The sequence below is a fragment of the Ursus arctos genome, chromosome X (assembly GCF_023065955.2).
Source record: "Ursus arctos isolate Adak ecotype North America chromosome X, UrsArc2.0, whole genome shotgun sequence".
In the NCBI taxonomy this organism is placed as follows: domain Eukaryota; kingdom Metazoa; phylum Chordata; class Mammalia; order Carnivora; family Ursidae; genus Ursus; species Ursus arctos.
Window position 1 is genome coordinate 90890400 of NC_079873.1, and position 23800 is coordinate 90914199.

The 23800-nt window shown below is 40.4% G+C and overlaps 1 long non-coding RNA gene across 1 annotated transcript; it reads right to left on the minus strand.

Moving 5' to 3' along the window:
• Window positions 1–880: 880 nt before the first annotated feature.
• On the minus strand, window positions 881–22160 carry LOC123002250 (uncharacterized). Its single transcript, XR_006411967.2, has 3 exons — window positions 22095–22160; window positions 21807–21883; window positions 881–1511 (listed from the first exon to the last, which is right to left on the minus strand). It is a non-coding gene; the product is annotated as an uncharacterized LOC123002250 (long non-coding RNA).
• Between the last annotated feature and the right edge of the window lie 1640 nt (window positions 22161–23800).

Sequence of the window (23800 nt, forward strand, 5' to 3'; positions counted from 1 at the left end):
ACATTTCTTTTGAGCAACAAAAAAACCTTCAGCTCCATGAAATGAGATTATAGGGGGTTACCAGAGAAATGAATCTCTTGCAATTTGCAGAAGGAATATGCATTTTTATTATGGAAAGGGAAGTATTAATTCTTCCTACAGTTTATGTCCCTAAATTAAATCTACTAAATAGAATGTTTTGGAAAAATCCCTTTTTTTCCCTGATCTTTTGAGGTCTGTATCTACATGAGAGACGTTCTGAAGGAAAGCACACTGTATTTTTGACTTCTTTTTTCCCCATAAAGACCCAAGAGTGGGAAACTGTTTGGTGGCCTTACGTATTAACAAAAGAAAATTCCAAAATCGACAAGTTGAATTAACCACGTGTTGACAGAAACAAGAAAGGGCTGAGGTAGTAAGGAAAGTGTAGCACTTAATTATTTGTTAATTCCTAGATAAACTGTGTCAGCAATAATGAGTCACATAAAATAACAGAAATTTGCATGCCATCACTAAAAATAATCACTTCCTTTGCAAAAGACCAGTGGCATATAGCTGAGTTGACTAGCCTTCTACCCATTCATGCTCACTTGCACAAACATACCTATGAAGGGTTAACATCCTCAGAAAGAAAATTCTTCTGGGATGAGAGAATTCTTTTCAAAATTAGAAATAATTGGTATGGATTTCTTATTAATAATCAATATTTTTCATTATTGAAAAATGTACCTATATAGATTAAAAATTAGCCATGGAGATAATCACTGGTAGTACCATGGGGTAAGATTACAGCTATAAATATAGACATATATATGATATATATATGTGATATCATACATATATATGTGATATGATATATATACTATTTATTTTTTTTATCTCTTTCTCGGTATCCGTATTTCTTTCTCTTTTCATCTATTATCTATTGGATATAGCCTTCATCACCCCATGGTACATTTCTTTTAATATTTAAAATATTCTGACCCCCAGCTCCTATCTGGTTTACTAGAAAATATTCTTTCTCTAACTTTAAGTCCTCTTTTCTTATGATAAGCCCCAAATCCTCAGACCTGTAAGCAATCCAAGAGATTACGCCTGGTTCCTGTTGCCTAGTGGGGGAAAATAGTGGAAAACCTGGTAAGACCACTGGCCCACTTTCTGCCGTTGTTGCTGCTGCGTTTATCAGTTGGGGCACACGAGAACAGATGGCTCGGTAGTCTGGTGCAGACGCCTGTCCACTTCAAGGCCTTTCTAAGTGATCTGTGCACAAGCTATCAGATAGAGTGTAGGAGAGAGAAAGAGGAAGCCCCTCCCCCAGTGTTACACGCACCTATAGCTGATGCAGGCCACAGTAGACAAGGTCTCAAATGCATCTCCATTAGTTTTGGCATCTCCACGGAGAGGGAGGGATCAGCAGAAATCTAGCAGAAGGAACGGGTCATCCCAGGAACCAGTCCTCCCTTTTCTTAAATGAAGCTCTTCCGTGCAGCTGGACCACAGTTCAAGCTCCTTCTCAGTAAAAACAAGTATTCCTGGTTGGGAGACGGAATATAGGTAGTAGGGCTGATGTTGCTTCTCGATCGATGACACTAGAAAGCAACACCTCTGTGCATTCGATATACCCTAATAACTTGGAACTTCTTAGAAAAATAGGGTCTAGTACTAAATTTCCTTTTTTCTCAAAAGGCCCCTTTGCCAAGTGCCTCTTCCCCAAATCCCCAAGCTCAATATGCCAATATGTATGAGATACAGTTGACATAGCTCCATCGGCCTAAAAAGTTGGAACCACCAGATTGCCAAACCCCCCAATTCCCAGTTCTAGCCTTCTCTTGAATAATGGATCCTTGCTTACCCTACATTCATTACCATTGAAGTGATCATTCCCATAACAAAAAAATCAACAGTGTCTCTTGATGTCTTAACAACTCGAAATATTTGTGGATAATAATTTGAAATGGTCTCTCTGGGTACTTTAATATCTATTGTTCTGTACTGAATTGTGTCTCCTTAAAATTCATATGTCGAAATGAAATGTCATTGTATTTGGAGATAGAGCTTTTAGGAAATATTTAAGGTTAAATGACTTCATTTAGGGGATGGCGTCTTAACCCAGTAGGACTGGGTGCCTTCTAAGAAGAGGTAGATACCTCCTTCTCTCCCCACATGAAAAAGTCCTGGGAACACACAGTGGAAAGACAGCTGTCTACAAGCCAGGAAGAGAGCACTCATCAGAACTCAACCATACTGTCACCCTGACCTTGGACTTAACTGCCTCCGGAGCTATGAGAAAATAAATTTCTGTTGTTTAAACCACCAAGTCTATAATATTTTGTTATGGCAGCCCCAGCAGACTACTACAGATTTTGGTCCTGAGAGTGGTTTTAGAGGAGCACAATTTTAAGGAAGAGTTTTCTTTTCTTTTCTTTTCTTTTTTTTAAAGATTTTGTTTTTTATTTGACAGAGATAGAGACAGCCAGCGAGAGAGGGAACACAAGCAGGGGGAGTGGGAGAGGAAGAAGCAGGCTCATAGCGGAGGAGCCTGATGTGGGGCTCGATCCCATAACGCCGGGATCCCGCCCTGAGCCGAAGGCAGACGCTTAACTGCTGTGCCACCCAGGCGCCCCAAGGAAGAATTTTCTGAATTGTTTCTCTAATCTGATTAGTTTTAAATCGCTCTATTTCTAGTAGTAAAGAGATTGACTAGTTGCTCCTAATGTTGCTGGACAAAGCGGGGGGGGGGGGGGGGGGGGGGAGAAAAGGATGAACTCAGAGATTTGAATTTCCAGTTCAAGTCCTGCATAAATCACTTGCAAGCTTCTGTGTGTGCCTTGAAGGAAATCTTTAGGTCTTGTAGCCTCAGGATTGAGACTGTTGAAAATCGAATGCAGAATCTCTTTTTACAATTGGCTGAATTACAATGCAAATTGAACTCCCAGGTCACCGGGTGTCTGTGGTTAAAGTTAGAGCATCGATTGGGAAAGAACAGGATCCCGTAAGTTGAAATGGGGATGTGTGGCCTGACCCTACTGAAACTGAGAACATTGAACCCCTAAATTCTGATGAATATTCCTTGCCAGTGGAGGAGGCCCTTCCACCCCCAGGGGTGGCAGCCTTTCTACCCCCACTTGAGGGGATTAATCCTGCATTGCCTGAGAAAATGATAATGGTCTCTCCTAAGGTAGTTGCCATGCCTCAGGACCCACACCATCACCCATGTTAGCTTTTAGATCTATAACTCGATTCAAGTTCCAGCAGACCCCTGAAGGCGAGGCCCCTAAAGTTTGACCCAAGGGAGGTATACTACACTCCAAAAGAGCTACTTGAGCTTTCTAACTTACGCAGACAGAAATCTGGGGAAAATGTGTGCGAGTAAGTATTAAGGATGTGGGATAGTGGTAGAAGAAACATAAAGTTGGATCAGGCCAAATTGATATTTGCTCACTAATCAGCTTCTGCATTTAATGTTGCAGCTTGGGGAGTTAGAAAAGGCTCAAACAAAGAAGAGGCTCTTTGGTTGGTTGGTTGGCTGAACCACAGACCAAAAAGTAGACCAAAGTGAGTAAATTAGAAATGCTGGACCTGCCTTGGTTTAATGCAGAGGAAAGGATTCAAAGGCTTGGGGACATTGGAATTTTAAGGTGGATTTGTCATTTTAGACCTACTGACCCACCGTGGGAGGGTCCAGAAGACATATCTTTTACCAACAGAGTAAGAAATAAATCTGTAAGGGCAGCCCTGGCATTCTTGAAGAACTCTGTGTTCATTCTTCTCGTTAGGCCAGAATTTACAGTGGGAACTGCCTTTTTTCAATTGGGAACCTAAATGCAATGGTAGTATTCGGATTCTGGGGTGGCAGCAAGAACCACCAAAGACAAGGTGGGTATAGTTACCATAACAGATGGCAGAGTCAAAGCACCAATCAGAATGGTCTGAGGTGAAATACGTAGGCAGCTTACAAAATTCTTAATCTTCATGAGAAGAAAAGTTCTAATTCAATGGAGCAAATGTCTAACCTGAGTCATAAAAACAGAGTCATGCCCCCCCCATTAATTCCTAGTTTTAAGTCAGTTTACGGACCCAGCCCAGAATGAAGGGAAGGCCATGTTCCTTGAGGGAGGATCTGCGCATGCTACTACAAACGTATGCCGCCAATCTTTCTCTGAGCCTTCCCTCGAAGTACCTACGGTCTTTTACCAGGGTACCCGTGCATTGGAGAAAATGAAGTAATGACTACTAGACATCGGCTACAGACTGACATTTGTTTCGTAAAGACCCGAAGTCACTGGGGTCCACCAGACGGTGTAGGGACTTGTGGAGGTCAGGGGAGCAATGGAGTTTTTTTAAAGCTCCAGTCTGTCTTGCAATGGGCCCAGTGTGTCCCCAAACCCAGCCTGTGGTTATTCCTCCAGTTCCAGAAGGCATGATTTGAATAGATATGCTCAGCAGCTGGCAGAATCCTCATATTGGTTCCCCGACCTGTGGGGTGAGGGCTATTATGGTGGGAAAGGCCAAGTGGAAGGCACTAGAACCACCTCTACCTAGGAAAATAACAAACTAGCAGCAATACTGCATTCTTGGGGGATTGCAGAGCTTAGTGCCACCATCAAGAACTTGAAAGGAGCAGGGGTGGTGGTTCCCAACATGTCCCCGTTCAGCTCACATGTTTGGTTTACACAGAAGACAGAGGGATCGTGGAGAGTAACAGTAGCTTAGTAAAGCTTAACCAGGAGTTGACTCCAAATGCAGCTACCAGATGTGGTTTCATTTCTTGAGCAAATTAGCACATCCCCTAGCGCCTGATATGCAACAATTAATCTCGGAAGTACTTTTTTCTCTGTATCTTTTAGTAAAGAGCACCAGAAACAGTTTGCTTTCAGCTACTTTAGACTTATTTGTAAGACTTTTGCTTGTCAGAGCATGATAAATAAATCCAACAAAAGTCTAGGGGCCTTTTCTTTCAGTGAAATTTCTAGGGGTTCCATGATGTGAGGTATGCAGAAGCACACCTTCTAAGATAAAAGATAAGTTGTCGCATTTGACCCCTCTTACAATCAAGAAAGAGGCACAATTTCTAGTAGGCCTCATTTGATTTTGGAGGCACCATAGTTCTTATTTGGGCGTGTTGTTCTGGCTCACTTCCTGAATAGCTGCTCATTTTGAGTGAGGCTCAGAACAAGACCAGGCTCTGTGACAGGTCTGGGCTGCTGTGCAAAGCTGCTCTGTGACCCCAGTCATATGATCCAGCAGAATCAATATGCAGCACAGGCCACTAGGACTTGGCATTCTCTGCACATACCTTTGCCCCTTTCGAGAAACTCCTCCTGGCCTGCCACTGGGCCTTAGTAGGGATCAAACATTTAGCCATTGGTCAGGATGTTTACCGTATGATCTGAGCTGCCCATCCAGAACTAAGTGCTATCTGACCCACCAGGCCATAGACGTGGGTGTGTATAGCGGCATTCCATCAGCAAGCAGAGCTGTTGTGTACCTGATTGGACCCAAGCGAACCCTGAAGGTGTAAGTAAGTTACATGAACAAGTGGTCCAAATGTCACGGGTCCACGTTCCTGTGACACAACCTTCTCTCTTCCATCCTGCACCTATGGCCTCGTCTGGAGTTCCCTATGCTCAGTTGACAGAGGAACAGAAGCTTTGGGCCAGCCTGGCAGATGGTTCTGTACAATATTCAGGCACCACCCAAAAGTGGACAGCTGTACCACTGTGACCCCTCTCTGGTACATTCCTCAAGGATAGTGGTGAGAGGAAATCTTCTCATTGGGAAGAACTTCAAGTAGTACACTTGGTTGTTCCCTTTGCCTAGAAGAAGAGATGACCAGATGTGTAATGGTATATCGATTTATTGTCTGTGGTCAGTGGTTTAGCTGAATGGTCAGGCACTTGGAAGGAACATGATTGGAAAATTGGTGATAAGGCAATTTGGGAAAGAGATATGTGGATAGAACTCTTTGAATACACAGAAAATGTGAAAATATTTGTGTCCCATATGAATGTTCACCAAAGGATGAACCCAACAAAGGAGAATTTTAATAATCAAATGGATAAGGTGACCCTTTCTGTGGATACCAGCCAGTCTCTTTCCTTAGCCACCCCTGCCATTACCCAGTGGGCTCATAAATAAAGTAGCCATGGTGGCAGGGATGAAGATTATTCATAGGTTTAGCAACACGGACTTTCGCTCACCAAAGACAACCTGGCTAAGGCCACTGCTGAGTGCCTAATCAGCCACCAGCAGAGACCAATGATGAATCTTGATGTGGCATCATTCCCTGGGGTAATCAGCTAGTTATCTGTTGGCAGATTGATGATATTGGACTGCTTCCATGAAGGAAGGTTCAATGTTTTGTTCTTACTGGAACAGACACTGTGGATATGGACTTTCCTTCCTTACATGAAATGCTTCTGCCAAAACTATCATCCATGGACTTACAGAATGTCTTATCCACAATCGTGGTATTCTACACAGCATTGTTTCTTTCTTTTTTTTTTTTTTTTAAAGATTTTATTTATTTATTTGACAGAGAGAGACACAGCCAGTGAGAGAGGGAACACAAGCAGGGGGAGTGGGAGAGGAAGAAGCAGGCTCATAGCGGAGGAGCCTGATGTGGGGCTCGATCCCATAACGCCGGGATCACGCCCTGAGCCAAAGGCAGATGCTTAACCGCTGTGCCACCCAGGCTCCCCTACACAGCATTGTTTCTAATCCAGGAGCTCTCTGTATGTTCTGATTAATTTTGCTGTGACTATGAAACTGCTATAAAACTGAAGTTTATTAAGATTAAAGCAAAATCAAAATAAATATCTAATTATTAACTCAATATTTTTTTTAATTTTTTTTACTTTAATAAATAATACTATGGTTGACATCCTTGTAGTTAAATTTTTACATATTCCTTTGTTTAGTTTTTATAATACATTTTTAAGAATGGAATTGCCATACCAAAGGGATTAGGTTGTTATTATTATTGTTATTATTTTCTTTTTTGGAATAATTTCCCATCGACCGGCACAAGATATATATGAATTTATATTCAGACCAGAAGTTCAGGAAAGTGCATGCTGCTTGAAATATACAAATTTAAAGCTTTTCTCAAATTTATCTGCTCTTAACTTTGGCTTACACCATCCTATAAATTTACGTGTTTTTTTCAGCCAACGTGAGTGGCCACTGCTTTTAACAAATATTCTTTAGCTATGCTTTGGTGATCCCCACCATGGAAAAGAAACTACTTTCACTTCATTCTTGATTAAAATAGGGGCGCCTGGGGGGCTCAGTTAGTTAGGCCCCTGCCTTTGGCTCAGGTCATGATTCCAGGGCCCTGGGATCCAACCCTGTGATGGGCTCCCTGCTCAGCAGGGAGCCTGCTTCTCCCTCTGTCCCTACCCCAAGCTTGTGCGCTCTCTCTCTTTCTCTCTGCTCTCTCTCTCAAACAAATAAATAAAATCTAAAAAAATAAAATAAATTTAGGTGATTTGTCGAAGATGCCAAAATCTGTTTCTATTGAGATCAACACTGACCATAAGTCTGTTTTCTAAAGTATATTGATGATGATCGGATGGTGAGATAGATGAAAAGATTTCCAGTTCCAGTGTATTTCTTTTTTTTTTTTTTTTAAAGATTGTACTTATTTATTCGACAGAGATAGAGACAGCCAGCGAGAGAGGGAACACAAGCAGGGGGAGTGGAAGAGGAAGAAGCAGGCTCATAGCGGAGGAGCCTGATGTGGGGCTCGATCCCGTAATGCCGGGATCACGCCCTGAGCCGAAGGCAGACGCTTAACCACTGTGCCACCCAGGCGCCCCGCAGTGTGTTACTTGAACCCACCCATTTACAGACTCTTTATCCTCATATCCCAGTGCAGTGAAAAATGGAATACAAAAATATAATTTATTGCCTCTGGAAACCCAGGAGATACGCTCTCACTAGAGAGGGATATTTGGAAGGTATAAATTGGATGGAAATAGAGAAGCGATGTAGTACATTGAAGCTTCACATCCAGGTACCCCAAGGTGGATAAGTAGACATCTAAAAGTTAGTTATCCTCAGAACTCCAAATATTCCCACGATCGAAGGAAGTTCAGGCTGGAAAAAAAAAGAGTTCATGGATAATGGGTCAATTAGTTAATTTTAGAGTAGAACACCTGTGCCAGTCCTGTGCCTCACACTTAGAAGGAGTGATTCAGGAATTTGCTTACAGGCTAATGTCATGAATACAGTTCTTTAAAGAGGGCATTGAGATGCAAAAAAGTCAGAATAAGTGTGGATTCAGAGAAGAAGGTTACTCTAGGTAATGTTTAAGATCCAAGTGGATGGGAAACCCCATGTAGAAAATAAGCTACTTTTACATTCCTTAGGAAAGCCTGCCAGATGCAGAAACCTTTTCCTCTCCACATCACAACTATTGGAATGCTGGCTCCTACAATTGAAATTTGTATTAATAGAACAAGAGGACAAGGGTTCTCAGTTAGCCTGAGGAAATACACTCTAGCAATTACTTTAATTTAATTTAGAGTTGCATCTACAAATATAAACAGACAATTAAGAAGTAACTAAACCTTTGAGGAAAAGAAATGGCATGAAAAAGAGGAACCAAATTCAACAAAACTAAGAACAAACATCCTAAGGAAACAAGTAATATAGAACATAGAAAAAATAAGTAAATGGGAATACTTAATAGCTTTGGTGTGTTTTTTCTCCCTGCTTTTTATGACTGACAAGATAACAATGTGTATACTTAAAGTTCACAATATAATGATTTGATACATGCATATATTGTGAAATGGTTACCACAATCAAATTATTAATAAACACCTGTCATGTTAAGTGAAATAAGCCAGAGAGAGAAAGACAAATACTGTATGATCTACTTAAATGTGGAATCTAAAAAAAAGTCAGACTCATAAAAACAGAGAAGAATGGTGATTACCAGGGGCTGGGGAGTGGGAGGAATGGGCATACATTGGTCAAAGGGTATAAACTTCCAAATAAAAGATGAATAAGTTCTAGCGATTGAATCTACAGATTACAGTTAATAATACTATATTATATTAAAGACCTAAATGAATATCTAATTAAATATTATATCGTATTAAAGACCTAGGGATCTAATCCACATTCTATAGTTAATAATACTACATTATATTAAAGACCTAAATGTGAGACCTAAAGCCATAAAAATCCTAGAAGAGAACACAGGCAGTAACCTTTTTGACACTGGCTGTAGCAACTTTCTAGATAGTCTCCTGAGGCAATGGAAACAAAAGCAAAAATAAACTAGTAGGACTTCATCAAAATAAAAAACTTCTGCCCAGTTAAGGAAACAACCAACAAAACTAAAAGGCAACCTACAGAATGGGAGAAGATATTTGCAAATGACGTATCTGATAAAGGGTTAGTATCCAAAATATATAAAGAACTTATAAAACTCAACACCCCAAAAATGAATAATCCAATTAAAAAATGCAGAAGAGGGGTGTCTGAGTGGCTCAGTCAGTTAAGCATCTGACTCTTGATCTCAGCTCAGGTCTCTAATTTCAGGGTTATTAGTTCAAGCCCTCCGTTGGGCTCCAAGCTGGGTGTGGAGCCTACATAAAAAAAAAATGGGCAGAAGACATGAACAGACATTTCTCCAAAGAAGACCTACAGAGGGACAACAGACACATGAAAAGATGCTCATCATCACTTATCATCAGGGAAATGTAAATGAAAACTACAATGAGACATCACGTCACACCTGTCAGAATGGCTAAAATCAACAACACAAGAAACAACAGGTGTTGGCGAGGATGTGGAGAAAAAGGAACCCTCTTACACTGTTGGTGGGAATGCAAACTGGTGCAGCCACTGTGGAAAACAGTGTGGAAGTACCTCAAAAAGTTAAAAATAGAACTACATATGATCCAGCAATCGCATTACTCAATATACCCAAAGAATACAAGAACGCTAATTCAAAGATATACACGTACCCTTATGTTTATAGCAACATTTTTTTACAATAACCAATATATGGAAGCAGCCCAAGTGTCTGTCAATTGGTGATTGGATAAAGAAGATGTGGTATATATATATATATATATATATATATATATATATATATATGCAATGGAATATTATCTGGCCATAAAAAAGAATGGAATTTTGCCATTTGCAATGACATGGATGGAACTAGAGAGTATAACGCCAAGCAAAATAAGTTGGTCAAAGAAAGATAAATATCACATCATTTCACTCATATATGGAATTTAAGAAAGAAATTAAACAAGCAAAGGGAAAAAATAAGAGAGAGAGAGACAGACAAAGCAAGTAACAGACTCTTAACTATAGAGAACAAATTGATGGTTACCAGAGGGGAGGTGAGTGGGGGGATGGGGGAAATAGGTGATGGGGACTAAGGAGTGCTCTTGTGATGAGCACAGGGTGATATATGGAAGTTTTGAGTCACTATATTGTACACCTGAAACTAATGTTACACTGTATGTTAACTGACAGGAATTAAAACAAAAACTTAAAATAATACTGTATTATATATTTGAAATTGATGAAAGAGTAGAAATTAAATGGTCTTACTAAAAAACTTAATAGTTTGAGGAAAACTTGAGTTCCGATATTCATAATGCTGCTCAGAGTTCTCTGAATAAAAGGGGAAAAAATGAGTACTTGGAAATTGCTGAAATTTAACAAATACGATTAGAGAATTGAGTATGGTGGCTGGACAATGAATAGGTATACAAAAGTCAATAAACTTCTGATGAAGTAAAACAAACAACAACCAGCTAAAATGTATAATGGAAAACAAATCTCATTTACAATAAAGACAATGATAACAAAAATTAAATGCCTGGGGCGCCTGGGTGGCGCAGTTGTTAAGCATCTGCCTTCGGCTCAGGGCGTGATCCCGGCGTTCTGGGATCGAGCCCCACGTCAGGCTCTTCCGCTATGAGCCTGCTTCTTCCTCTCCCACTCCCCCTGCTTGTGTTCCCTCTCTCGCTGGCTGTCTCTGTCAAATAAATAAATAAAATCTTTAAAAAAAATTAAATGCCTAAGAATTAATTTAACAAGAATGCATGACGTTTATATGACAACTTTAAAATATTAATGAGACTGCAAAAAAATAACTATTGAATAAGTGGAAAGGCATTCTCTATGTTTAGAGTATAAAAGATGCTCATACTGATTTAATTTCACCCTAAATCAATCGTACATTTAATATAGACTAAAAAAAAACCCCACCAACATGGGGGCCACTGCGCGGCTCGGTCAGTTAAGCGTCTGCTTTTGGCTCGGGTCATGATCCTGGGGTCCTGGCATTGAGCCCCACGTTGGGCTCCCTGATCAGCAGGAGCCTGCTTCTCCCTCTCCTTCTGCCTCTCCGCCTGCTAGCTCTCTCTCTCTCTCTCTTAAATAAATAAAATCTTAAAAAAAAAAACCCACCAACATAATGGTGACACCAGTAAGGTAGGGGAATAAGACATCCTTGCCTTTGTTTCCTTATAGAGACTTCAACTTAACAACAACACATGAACCAAAATACCTTTATGAAAACTCCAGAAAGTAGCTAAGAAATTGTATTACCCTAGGTGAATGCAAAGTTGAAACAGGTGCACTGAAATGGACAAGAGCCGCTTCATGTTGCCACAATTATCCTTCCCTTGGCAGGTGTAACTGAGCTTGGATTCTGGCTTCTCTTTCAAGGGATGGTGGGAGGATGAAGAGAATGGTGAAATGTGCACCCAAGGTTCTGGCTTTTAGAGAGCTACCTGAGGGACTAGTTTCTTTCTCGCCTCACCTGGAGTACTAACAGAACTGGCAGGACTGGGGGGCGGGGGGCAGCTGAAAGCACAGGAAGTTGCAAAAATTTCATTCTTTTTTTTTAGTATTTTATTCTTTTTGATGCAATTGTAAATGGGATTGCTTTCTTGATTTCTCTTTCTGATAGTTTATTAATGTATAAAAACACAACAGTTTGTCATATATAATTTTTGGATCCTGTAACTTTACTGAATTAATTTCTTAGCTCTAACAATTTCTTGGTGGAGCCTTTATCTAGTGACATGTCATCTGCAAATAGTGACAGTTTTACTTCTTTCTGTTCAATTTGGAGGCCTTTTATTTCCTTTTCTTGCCTAACTGCTGTGGCTAGAACTCCTGGTACTATGTTGGATAAAAGAGGGGATCCTTGTCTTGTTCCTGATCTTAGAGGAAAAGCTTTCAGTTTTTGACTGTTGAGCATGATACTAGCTGGGGGCTTGTCATTAAGTCTTTCTTATGTTGAGGTATGTTCCCTCTTATACCCACCTTGTTGAGTTTTTATCGTAAGCAGATGTTGAATTTTGTCAAGTGATTTTTTGTATCTATTGAGATGATTATATGTTTTTTATATTTCATTTTGTTAATGTGGTGCATCACATTGATTAATTTGTGAATACCGAACCATTCTTGCATCCCTGGAATCAATCCCACTTGATCATGGTGTATGATCCTTTTAATGTATTGTTGAATTCAGTTTGCTAATATTTTTTTGAGGATTTTTGCATCTATGTTCATCAGAAAAATGTCTTTTAAAAATATTCAAAATTTTCATTCTTCAGCAGATGTTACTGGATAAATTGGAATGCCATATGGAAATAGTATATTTTGATTTCTTTATTTTATTTTTTTTTAAAGATTTTATTTATTTATTCGACAGAGATAGAGACAGCCAGCGAGAGAGGGAACACAAGCAGGGGGAGTGGGAGAGGAAGAAGCAGGCTCATAGCGTAGGAGCCTGATGTGGGGCTCGATCCCATAACGCCGGGATCACGCCCTGAGCCGAAGGCAGACGCTTAACTGCTGTGCCACCCAGGCGCCCCTGATTTCTTTATTTTTTAAAGATTTATTTATTTATTTTAGAGAGAGGGTGAGGGAGGGTGGGGAGAGAATCTCAAGCAGACTCTCTGCTGAGCACAGAGCCAGACAAGGGCTCCATCTCATGACCCTGAGAACATGACCTGAACTGAAATCAAGAGTCAGATGCTTAACAGACTGAGCCACCCAGGCATCCCTGCATTTTGATTTCTACCTTACATCATACATAAATATCAAATATCAACTGCAGATAGGTTTCAGATCTAATAGTAAGAGGTTATAAAATAATTTTCCATAGATGGAGTCATAAGGCTTTTTGTGACCTTGGAGTTTGCAATGATTTCTTACACAAGACACGAAAACTGCTAACTGTAAAATAAAAAGCTGACAAATAACAAATTGGGTTTCATTTTAATTGGGAAGATGCTTTTCCATCAAAAAACACAATTGAAAGGGTGAAAAAAACAAGCCAACGTGAGAGACACTATTTGTAATATTTTACTATTTATGCATTCGTGTTAAAAATATTTGTATTCAGAATATACAAAGAAATAGAAGTCAAAAGAATGATGACATTCAACTCAAATTAAAAATGTACAAAATACTTTAAACGGGCATTTCCCAATAGAATATAACTAAATGGTCAAAAAATAAATGGAAAATTCCTCAAGTTTATTAGTCATTAGAAAAATGCAAATTAAATGATATTGTGATATCATTACACACCCAGCAGAATGTATAAGATGAAAAAGACAAAAAAAGGTTTTGTCAAGAATTTGGGGCAAATGGAACTCTTCGTATTTTTCTGCTGAGAGTACACATTGTACCACCATTTTGGGAAAAGTTTGGCAACAGCTACAGACAACAATATGAGGGAACTTAACACACAGAACGTTGTTTGAAAGAAGCAAGATACAGAAAAGTATACAGGGTCCGATTCTATCAATATAAAGTACTATAAACTATGGTGTTAGAAATCAGAATGGTAGTTAACATCGGTAGGGGGATAGTGACTCGGAACATGCATGAATGGTGCTGCTGGGCCCCATGTAATGCTGTGATTCTTGATCTGGGGGCTAGTTACACGGATGTGTTTAGTTTGTTAAAATTATTGGGGTGTACGTTTATGATATGGGCACTTCCTGGAAATGTATTACACTGTAATATCCTGTTAATATGGCATATTAACATGCCCTACTCTTATGCCCTCGTCCAATCTTCCTCATTAGCTTTGAAATCCCAAAGCTCATATCATGGTGAAAACCAACAGTATTAACAGCCATTGCAGAGCTGGACGGGCGTTGGAACTCTTCAAAACTCCCCTTTCAGCAAATTGCTATTATGCGACTTGTCTGACAGTTTCAAGGATAACCCTGGTTTCAAGAATTATCTTTACTTGACCTGACCCAGAGCTAACCCTGTGTGAAAAGCCTTTTCCTCCAGGGTAATTGCTGAAACCAATTACAGGGAAGTAATTAACTTTGCAGCTGCCTGAGGTTGCGGATAACGGTTGAGGCAAACAATAGACTAACCACAAGGTTTGAAAAGGAAAGCTGGAGAACGAGATCGATAGGGGCTTTGAAAAGCTTTGACACAAGCCTGGAAATTTAGAAGGCTGCGTGCATGCCCACGGCTGTGTGCAGCTGTGCAATGCTCAGGAAAGACTTGAGAAGCCATTAAGCTCTCAACTCCGGCCGATCTTGAGGTTCTGTCCAAGCAGGGAACAAAAGCTAAAGCAGAATGCAAAACTGCCCGATGGAGTGTTGGTATCGTTGACGTTGTTCTTCCACATGCACACAGAGCCCCTGGCAAATACGAGGAGACTTACTGGCCCAAATGCTTAATGAAATCTTTGTCCCATCGTTAGTGAACTCCTAAGCTAGCCAGAGCCGTCAGTGGCTGCACATGGTAAAGGATACAGATTTTACACAATTATTTAGAAATGTCTGCAAATACATAAACACACCACCAGCAACAAATAGCAGCAAACCTGCAGAGGGTCCATCAAGCAAACCACAATAAATTTCCATTTTTGATATAATACAACGTTCTCTAATCACAGGGAAGCGAGATTACGAATCCATAACAGAAGGTTTGGAATGTTCACAAATATGTAAAACTTACACAAGACACTTCCAAGTAACCAGTGGGTCACAGCGGAAATTTGAAATTGGAAATTTACAGCACAAGGGAAATTTGAAGTTACACTGAGCTTAGAGAGAAACTTACCTAAATCAATACCCCAACCTAAGCATTCATCTTTGGAAGCTAGAAAAAGAAGAACAAATTAAATCCAAAATAAACAGAAGGACGGTTATGAATAGAAATAAAGGAAATAAAGAATAAAAAACAAGAGAGAAAATCAAAGAAACCAAAACTTGATTGAAAGATCAACAATACTGACAGAACTTTAGATATACTGACCAAGAAAAATAAAAGTATTTGAATTACCCAAACCAAGAATGAAAGGGGAAATTCCCACTGACCTTTCAGAAATAAAAAAGATTATAGGGGCACCTGGGTGGCTCAGTCGTTAAGCGTCTGCCGTCGGCTCAGGGCGTGATCCCAGCGTTCTGGGATCGATCCCCGCATCAGGCTCCTCTGCTGGGAGCCTGCTTCTTCCTCTCCCACTCCCCCTGCCTGTGTTCCCTCTCTCGCTGGCTGTCTCTAGCTCTGTGAAATAAATAAATAAAATCTTTTAAAAATATTTAAAAAAAAGAAATAAAAAAGATTATAAGGGAATACTAAACAATTTTAAGCCAAGAAATTAAATAGCTTCAATAAAATGGACATTTTCTGAGACACAAACTATGAGGCTTACACACTGATCCAATGACTGGATGATGATTGGTTTAATAGTCCCAAATCAATGGAACATGCCATATAAATAGAATAAAAGATAAAAATCTTATGAGCATCTGAATAGATACAGAAAAAGCATTTGACAAAACTTACATCCTTTCATGATAAAAACTGGGAACACAAGGGCACTCCCTGAGCCTGATAAAGGGCAATTACAAAATTCCCAAGGCTAACATTGTACCTAATGATAAGAGACTGAGAGGATTGCCCGTAATATCAGGAACAAGACAAAGATGTCTGCTCTAACCACTTTTATTTTACTGATGGTTCTAGAAAGAAAAATGAGCAAGAAAAAGAAAGAAAAAGCATCCAGATTGTAAAGAAAGAAGGAAATCTATCTCTACTTACAGAGAGCATGACCTTATAAAATCTTCGGGAATTCAATAAGTCTCTAATAAAACCAAAACAACAAACAACAACAACAACAGCAGCAAAACTTCAGCAAGATTGCAGGACCCAAGATCAATATACAAAAATCAAGTATATTTCTCTAGCAATTAACAACCTGAAAATGAAATTGAGAAAATACGAAGCATCACTGAAAGAAATTGAAGAGGACCTAAATAAATGCTCATGGACTGAAGGGTTTAATGTTGTCAAAATGGCACAACTCCTCAAACTGATTTAATGATTTAAGACAACCTTCCCCAAATCATACCTACTGTTTTTGCAGAAATTGATAACTTGATTCTAAAATTTGTATGGAAATGCTAGGAACCCAAAATAGCCAAAATAACATTAAAAAGAAGAACCAGGTGGGAGAACTCGTGATTCTCCATTTTGAAATTTAATACACAGCCATGAGTATCAAGGTAGTGTAGTACTAGATAATAATAGACATATAGGACATTGGAATAGAATTGAGAGTACAGAAACAAGCCTTCACATTCATACTGATTTTCTGCCAGGGTGCCAAGACAATTCAATGGCCAAAGGGTTTCAATAAATGGCGTTGGAACAACTGTGCATCCACACATGAAACAATGAAACTGGACCCCTACATCCCCCCATACACAGAAATAAACTCAAAATGGATCAAACATTTAAATGTAGAAGCCCAAGCCGTAAAACTGTTAGAAAAAATCTTAGACGTAAAACTTCATGACCTTTGATATGGCGATGGATTCTCCCAGACATGATGTCATGAACATACAAAAAATTGATAAGTTGGATTTCATTGAAATTGATAAGTTGGATTTCATTGAAATTGAAAAAACCCATTTTTGTCATTCAGAGAACAAGATCAAGAAAGTGAAAAGACAGCCCAAAGGACAGGAGAACATATTTCCAAATTACATCACGTGGTGCTCAATATCATTCGTTATTAGGGAAATACAAATCAAAACCAAAATGAGACACCAGTTCACACCCCCTAGGATGTCTGTAGTGAAAAAAGGTAATAGGTGTTGGTGATGATGCAGGGAAACTGGAATGCTCATACTTTGCTGATTCGCTCTTGAATCTACGAATGCTTACACATGGAAAACAGTGTAGCTGCTATGAAAACAATTTGTCACTTCCTCAACAAGTGAAATATAGAGTTAATACACGACCCAGCAATTCCATTCCTAAGCATACAACCAAGAGAATTGAAAACAGTCATACAAAAATTTATACATGAATGTTGATAGCAACATTGCTCAAAATCACCAACAAGTGGAAACAACCCAGATATCCATCAATGGATGAATAAATACACAAAATTGGGTAAAACCATATAGTGGATTATTATTCAGCAATTAAAAAGATATGCAGTACTGATACATTCTATAATATTGATGAACCTTGTAAACATGCCAAGTGAAAGAAGGTGGAAACAAAAAGCCTCATGTCTGATTGCATTTACACAAATTGTCTGGAATAGGAAAATTCGTAGAGACAGAGAGTGGACCAATGGTAGCAGGGATGGGGTTAAGGGGGGAGTTGGGAGAGACTGCCAATGTGTATGGGATTTCTTTTTTTTTTTAAAAGATATACTTATTTATTTTAGAGAGAGTGATCATGAGTGGGGGGAGGGGCAGAGGAAGAGAGAGAGAGAGAGAGAGAGAGAGAGAAGCAGACTCCCTGCTGAGTGTGGAGCCCGATGTGGGGCTCGATCTCACCCCTTTGAGATCACGACCTGAGCCAAAACCAAGAGTTGGAGGCTCAACGGACTGAGCCACCCAGGTGTCCTGTGTCTGGGATTTCTTATGAGGGTGTTGAAAATATTCTGGAATTAGTGTTCATCATTGCATGGCTTTGTGAATATACTAAAAATAACTGAATTTTTCACTTGAAATGTGAATTTTATGGTATGTATAATATATATCAATAAAAAAGTTATTGTCTGAGAAACATACATACTATATTTTGCTGTCCTTAGTTAATAGACTGGTTGGCTTATGATGAAAATGTGTTGGTGTGGGAATAGTAAATGACGAGGCCAGAAAACTTAGCAGCAGTGGTTCCGAAGGCAAAATACTAAAGTCATTAATGCCAAATAATATAAGAATGCTTCTGTCTCTGCAGCTGCTGTTATTATTATCATTTATTATTATTGTTACTATTATTATCATATTATGGAAGATCTAGTAAGAATAATACATCATGAAACACAAATGACAACTATAGCTATTGAAAATAAGGAGGAAGTGTTTTCATTATTGGCTGATTGCACAATTGTTCCCTGAAAAATCCCACGGAGTTTAATTGAAAAATTGTCAAGTAAAAATGAATAAGAATAAGATGGACACATATACATACAAAATCAACAGCTTGTATTTCAGTTATAAAACCTCATTAGACAATATGATCAGAAAAGTCCATTTTCCAGGATCTGGAAAAAAAAAAACCCAAACAATCCTAGAAACAAACTCACCAAATAAGACTTGGGATTTCTGTAAAGAAAAGCAAAAAACTCGAGAGCCATGGAAGAAGACACACGCAGAGGCGGATCTCAATTCTGGACAGCAACACTGAATAGTTTTAAATTGTTAAATTATTTGCTAAATGATTTATGAGTCCAATGTAACTTTTATTTCAACCTCCTGAAGAATTTATATTGGAATATTATGGGGAGAGTCTAAGGATCAGCTGGAGGAATAAACACTGAGACTAGCCAAGCAAATCTGGAAAAGAGAGAGTAATTAGAGAAGCCTTGTCACATTGCATATTCTCACTTTATCCCCTACTTCCCTCCAAACCGCAGTCGCCAAGAAAATGTGGAGCTGGTTCAAGAGTCAATATCTGGATCAATAGAACGAAACTGTCCAGCAGAAAAACAGCCACCACCATCACCACTGCGGTCACCACCAGCAGCTTGACTTTATAAAGAATTTAGAATGTGACCCATATGACCTTACAAACTGGTGGGGGGAGGGGTACTTGGCTGGCTCAGTCGGTTGAGCTTCTGACTTTTGATTCCGGCTCAGGTCCTGATCTCAGAGTGGTGAGATTGAGCCCCTTGTTGTGCTCCTCACTCAGCAGGGAGTCTGCTGGAGATTCTCTCCCTCTGTCCCTTCCCCTCCCTCCCCGCCCCCATGCTGGCATGCGCACTCTCTCTCTCTGAAATAAATAAATAAATCTTAAAAAAACCCCGAATTAGTGGGGGGACATAGAAGGATTACTCGGTAAATATAAATATTTGGAAAATAAATGTATTCCGCCATTATATTTCTTACATCAAATTCATGAAATATTTAAGTATGATAAGCAGAAATGTTTTAAAGACCAGAAACAAATACAGGTGAATATTTATTTACCTCTAGATGAGAAGGAACTTTCTGAGTATAAATTAATGGAAGGACCCACAAAGGAAAAGACTGATAAATGAGACTACATAAAAATGAAAACCCTGTGTATGCACAAAGTACCCCATAAATGGTTTCTGCCAGGGGTTTGGAGCGGAAGAATGATAGGGTTCATCTTGTGCTGTGGAAGATCACTGTGACGGCTTTGTGGAGAATGCATTCTAGAAGAGCAAGAGTTTGCAGCAGATGGACTATTTCGAGAAGCGTTGCCGTAGTTTAGGAGATGATTCTGGTTTGAACTAGGGCAATAATGCGGGTGGCTAAAGGAGGTCGGATTCAGGGTACAGTTTGAAGATAGATGGCTATTTCTAGAGCCTTGGTTGTGTGGATCATTAAGGAAATGGGATAGTTAGAGGGCTACTCAGGGTCAGCGGGGGTTTTTAAGATGTGGTAAAGGTTTGAATACACTTATAGCCTGAAGGCAAGAGCCAACAAGATCAGGAGAGAGTCAATACATTTGAGAGAGGAAAGTACCAGAGGAAACAATAATGGATTTGGGATACAGAGCACACCTGATAGGTAGGAAGCCTATCTCCTTTGACGAGATGATGAAAAAAAGAAAAGAATGGGTAGAAGATATTGCTATGTCTGTGGATGGAAGATCAGGAAGGTGAAGACATCCATGCCTCTTTGTGGTGGGCCAGAGGAGCGTTAGGGGCTGGGCCTGCGTCGGGGGACCATAACCTATGCGGTCACTCTGAAGGGGGCGCCCCACTTGGGATTTACTACTCCGTGACCGCCGTCCTGAAGTTCTTAATCATTTTGCCTTTGAATTTGTTTTGTTCAGTGACGTCTGATGGGAAAATGGAGCACGAGCTCTGATCTTGGATCATTGGAGCTGACATGCCTCAGCGCATGCGTGGTTTTACCTCCCGCTGTTCCCCACCTCCCCGGGCTTGATTCTTGGCTGTCCACTCCCCTGCCAGCCCACCCCCTCGTTGCTGCCGCTGACCTCTGGGCAGAGGCCTGGGTATGAGCATGTTGAAGGTGGGGGTCGGGGCGCACATCCCATTCTTTCCGTGGTGGGCCAGGGGCCTGGGTAACTCTGAGGGTCTACATTTGTCCCAGGAGTATCCCCACACCTGAGGAAGTACATAGCATTATATAGTAATTCAAAGAACACCAGGACGAACTGAGACAGAGACTGCAGAGGAAAAGAAACATGCTTCATCTTCCTTTTCTGTACAAGGGGCCCTGCATTTTCATTTTGCACTGGGCCCTGCAGATTATGTAGCTGGCCCTGATTAGGGGCCCCAGAAGAAGGCCAAAGAGGTTTGGAATACTGCCTCAGTGGAATAGGAGATGGAGTATGTAATCGGATCTCCAAGCAGTGTTCATGAGTTTGGATTGGCACTGATGTCCACTGCCATGTGTCATCTCTCTAGAAGCAGTCGGCATCCATTTATCCCTTACTGGTGATTTTAGAGTGAGTGTGATAGAAATACGATACCGAGATCAAGGAAGCAGCCTGATGTGATTAACAAGGCTTTTTAATGGAAGAACCACAAAGCGATGATTCTTTGAAAGTGTTGACCCTGGAGCGGAAGGTGAGAGTCCTCAGCCTTGAGCAGGATTCAGGCGGGAAACACCGAACATTCCGCTCATGTGGTTTAGATAATTCATCATCTCTGCTGGACTCTCTCCCATTGCAGGGTAAGGCAGGCTCTAGATTCTGTTCTGACTTTGGTCATATTTGTTTAGCCACCATCAGCGATTTTGAATGAGGCATATTTGAAAACAAAAACAGCATTTCATAGCACATTTCAGTCCCTTTCTCAAAGACCCAGGAAAAAGCCCAACCATCTTAAGATCAGAAAGATTTTCTCCGGTCCAGAAAGGCAATGACTCATTCGAAACATACATGTTTCTTTTCATCTGGAGCTGGAAAGCCCCACTAGAGATCACGAAGTTGCCTTGCTTGACTGCAACAGCAGCATTTTGGGAGGAGATAAGTATAAACATGAATTTGGTCCTCGCGAACTCACATCAGCCTTTATGCAGTTAGCTGTTGGGCCAGCGATGTGCTCGGTGACCTCCCTGTGCACACATGCCTTCTCTCTCGCTGTGCTGTAAAGGCATTCGTTTCCATGACTCGAGACCAAAAACATTATCAAATAGGAAGTGTTTAGTGCCTCCGAGAAGCTATTTTCTTTTGGTCTCACTTGAGTTGTTAGAGAATAGGCCTGCATCTCAAAAATCTGACCTTTTCCAAGGAGAACGGTAGTTGAAGAGACAAATAAGCTGAGTACTTACCACTTTGAGCTACTCTCTGCACCATGGGTAATTCATAAATGATGGCAATATAGGGTGTCCTACCTTCGCGGTCTTTGATCTCCAACCCCTACCCATCGCACATTCACCCGCGCCTCCTTCTTTAGGACAAATATTCGGAGCTGCAACAGAAGACAGGAGAACTTTAATATCAAGGCAAAGTCGATTGTAGTTCTCCCCCATCTTTTTATCCTTGCTCAGGTGACTGGGTCTCTAGCTGGTCCCTGAGACTTTTCGGTACTGATAACCACCAAGACTTGAGAGATGCGGACCCTGCCATGTTCTTGCCGGTTTTAACTCCAAGCTACGTTCCTGTGACTGAAGCCCTCTTACCAGCTACCAGATTTTCCTCGGTGCTGCCTGCGGTGTAGATCTTTGAATGCTCTGCTCCTAAACTCTTTGTGGTTATGCTCTGTACACTCGTTGGGAAATTCTTTTGTCCACTGCTATCACTATGTCAACAGCTTGTCCGTGCCATGTGACTCTTTTTTTTTTTTTTTAAAGATTTTATTTATTTACTTGAGAGAGAGAGAGCACAAGCACAAGCAGGGGGAGCGGCAGGCAGAGGGTGAGGGAGAAGCAGGCTCCCTGCTGAACAGGGAGCCCAACACGGGGCTTGAACCCAGGACCCTGGGATCATGACCTGAGGTGAAGGAAGCCACTTAACCAAATGAGCCACCCAGGCACCCCTGCCATATGACTCTTATTGTACTTCCTTCGAAACAATGTTTCTTGTGTCTGGCACGGTCTAGTCCCATTACTTGACATTTAATTAGTTTCCCACAGTCTGCAGCACCCCAATGTGTCCTCTTTTTGTTAATTTTTTGGCTCCTAGTTCTGTCACTGTAAAAGACAAGATGATACACAGGAGTGTTGTCAAGAGACTGTCAATTCAGAGGCTGTGAATTTGGACATTAGAAGAACATAGTTTTTTTTTCCCCCTTGGGCACATGATTCTAAGGGAAATAAAGGTGAGTTCAGTATTCTGAGAAAGGCCGAGAGAAGGTAGAGTTTAGAGGTAGAGTGAAGTAGGTGGAAGGGTTTTGGTTGGTTAGAAATCAACAGAAAACAATCAGCAATATCTTAACAAACAAAGGGAGAGTTCGTTATAAAGAGGTATCTCACAGAACCCATGGGTGTAAATGCAACCCGTCTCGAGGAAGGGGTTGTGTTGTTATCTCTCACATTTGTTTCTTTTTCTTTTTTTTTTTTAAGATTTTATTTGTTTGAGAGAGAGAGAGAGAGACAGAGAAACAGCACAAACAGGTAGAGGGGCAGAAGGAGAGGGAGAAGCAGGCTCCCAGCTGAGCAAGGAGCCTGATGCGGGGCTTGATCCCGGGACTCTTGGATCATGACCTGAGCCAAAGGCAGATGCTTCACCGACTGAGCCACCCAGGCGCCCCTCAAATTTGTTTCTATCTACACATCTGCTTCATTCTCTGAAGACAAGTCCTCTCATCTTTTAAGTTCATGGCATAGACAATTTTTTTTTAAGCAAACATATATTTGATCTTGTAACTCCCTCCTTTAAAACTTTCTGATGGAGTCCCACTGTACTTAGGATAACTTGTTAAGTCCTTACCGTGCCTTGCATAGCCCTGTTGTCTGGTTCCTACCCACTTCTCTAACTTTGTTTCCTCTCACTAAGTTTTTATTCCTCTGACTTTGTAGACAATTTAGACTACTGCTTTTGGGCCTTTACATTTTCTGTTACTCTTTATTACACTGGTCCTTCCTATTTTTTCTGGTACACAATTACTTTTTGAATTATGCTGACTGTGAATCTGTTTACCATCCAACACCTTCTCCGTTGTGAGCTATGTGAGAAGGAGACATTGTCCGTCTTGAAAAAGGCAGCTGTCGTAGCTTCAGTACCTAGAATAATGTATAGCACATGTTACGGACTCAATAAATATTTGCTAAACCAATTAAAAGAGCAAGATGGTCCAACCCTGAGAGTCGGACATCAGCAGAGTGACCTAGTATTAGGGAGAAAAAAGGTATAAACAATAATAATGTTTAACAATAGACAATGTAGA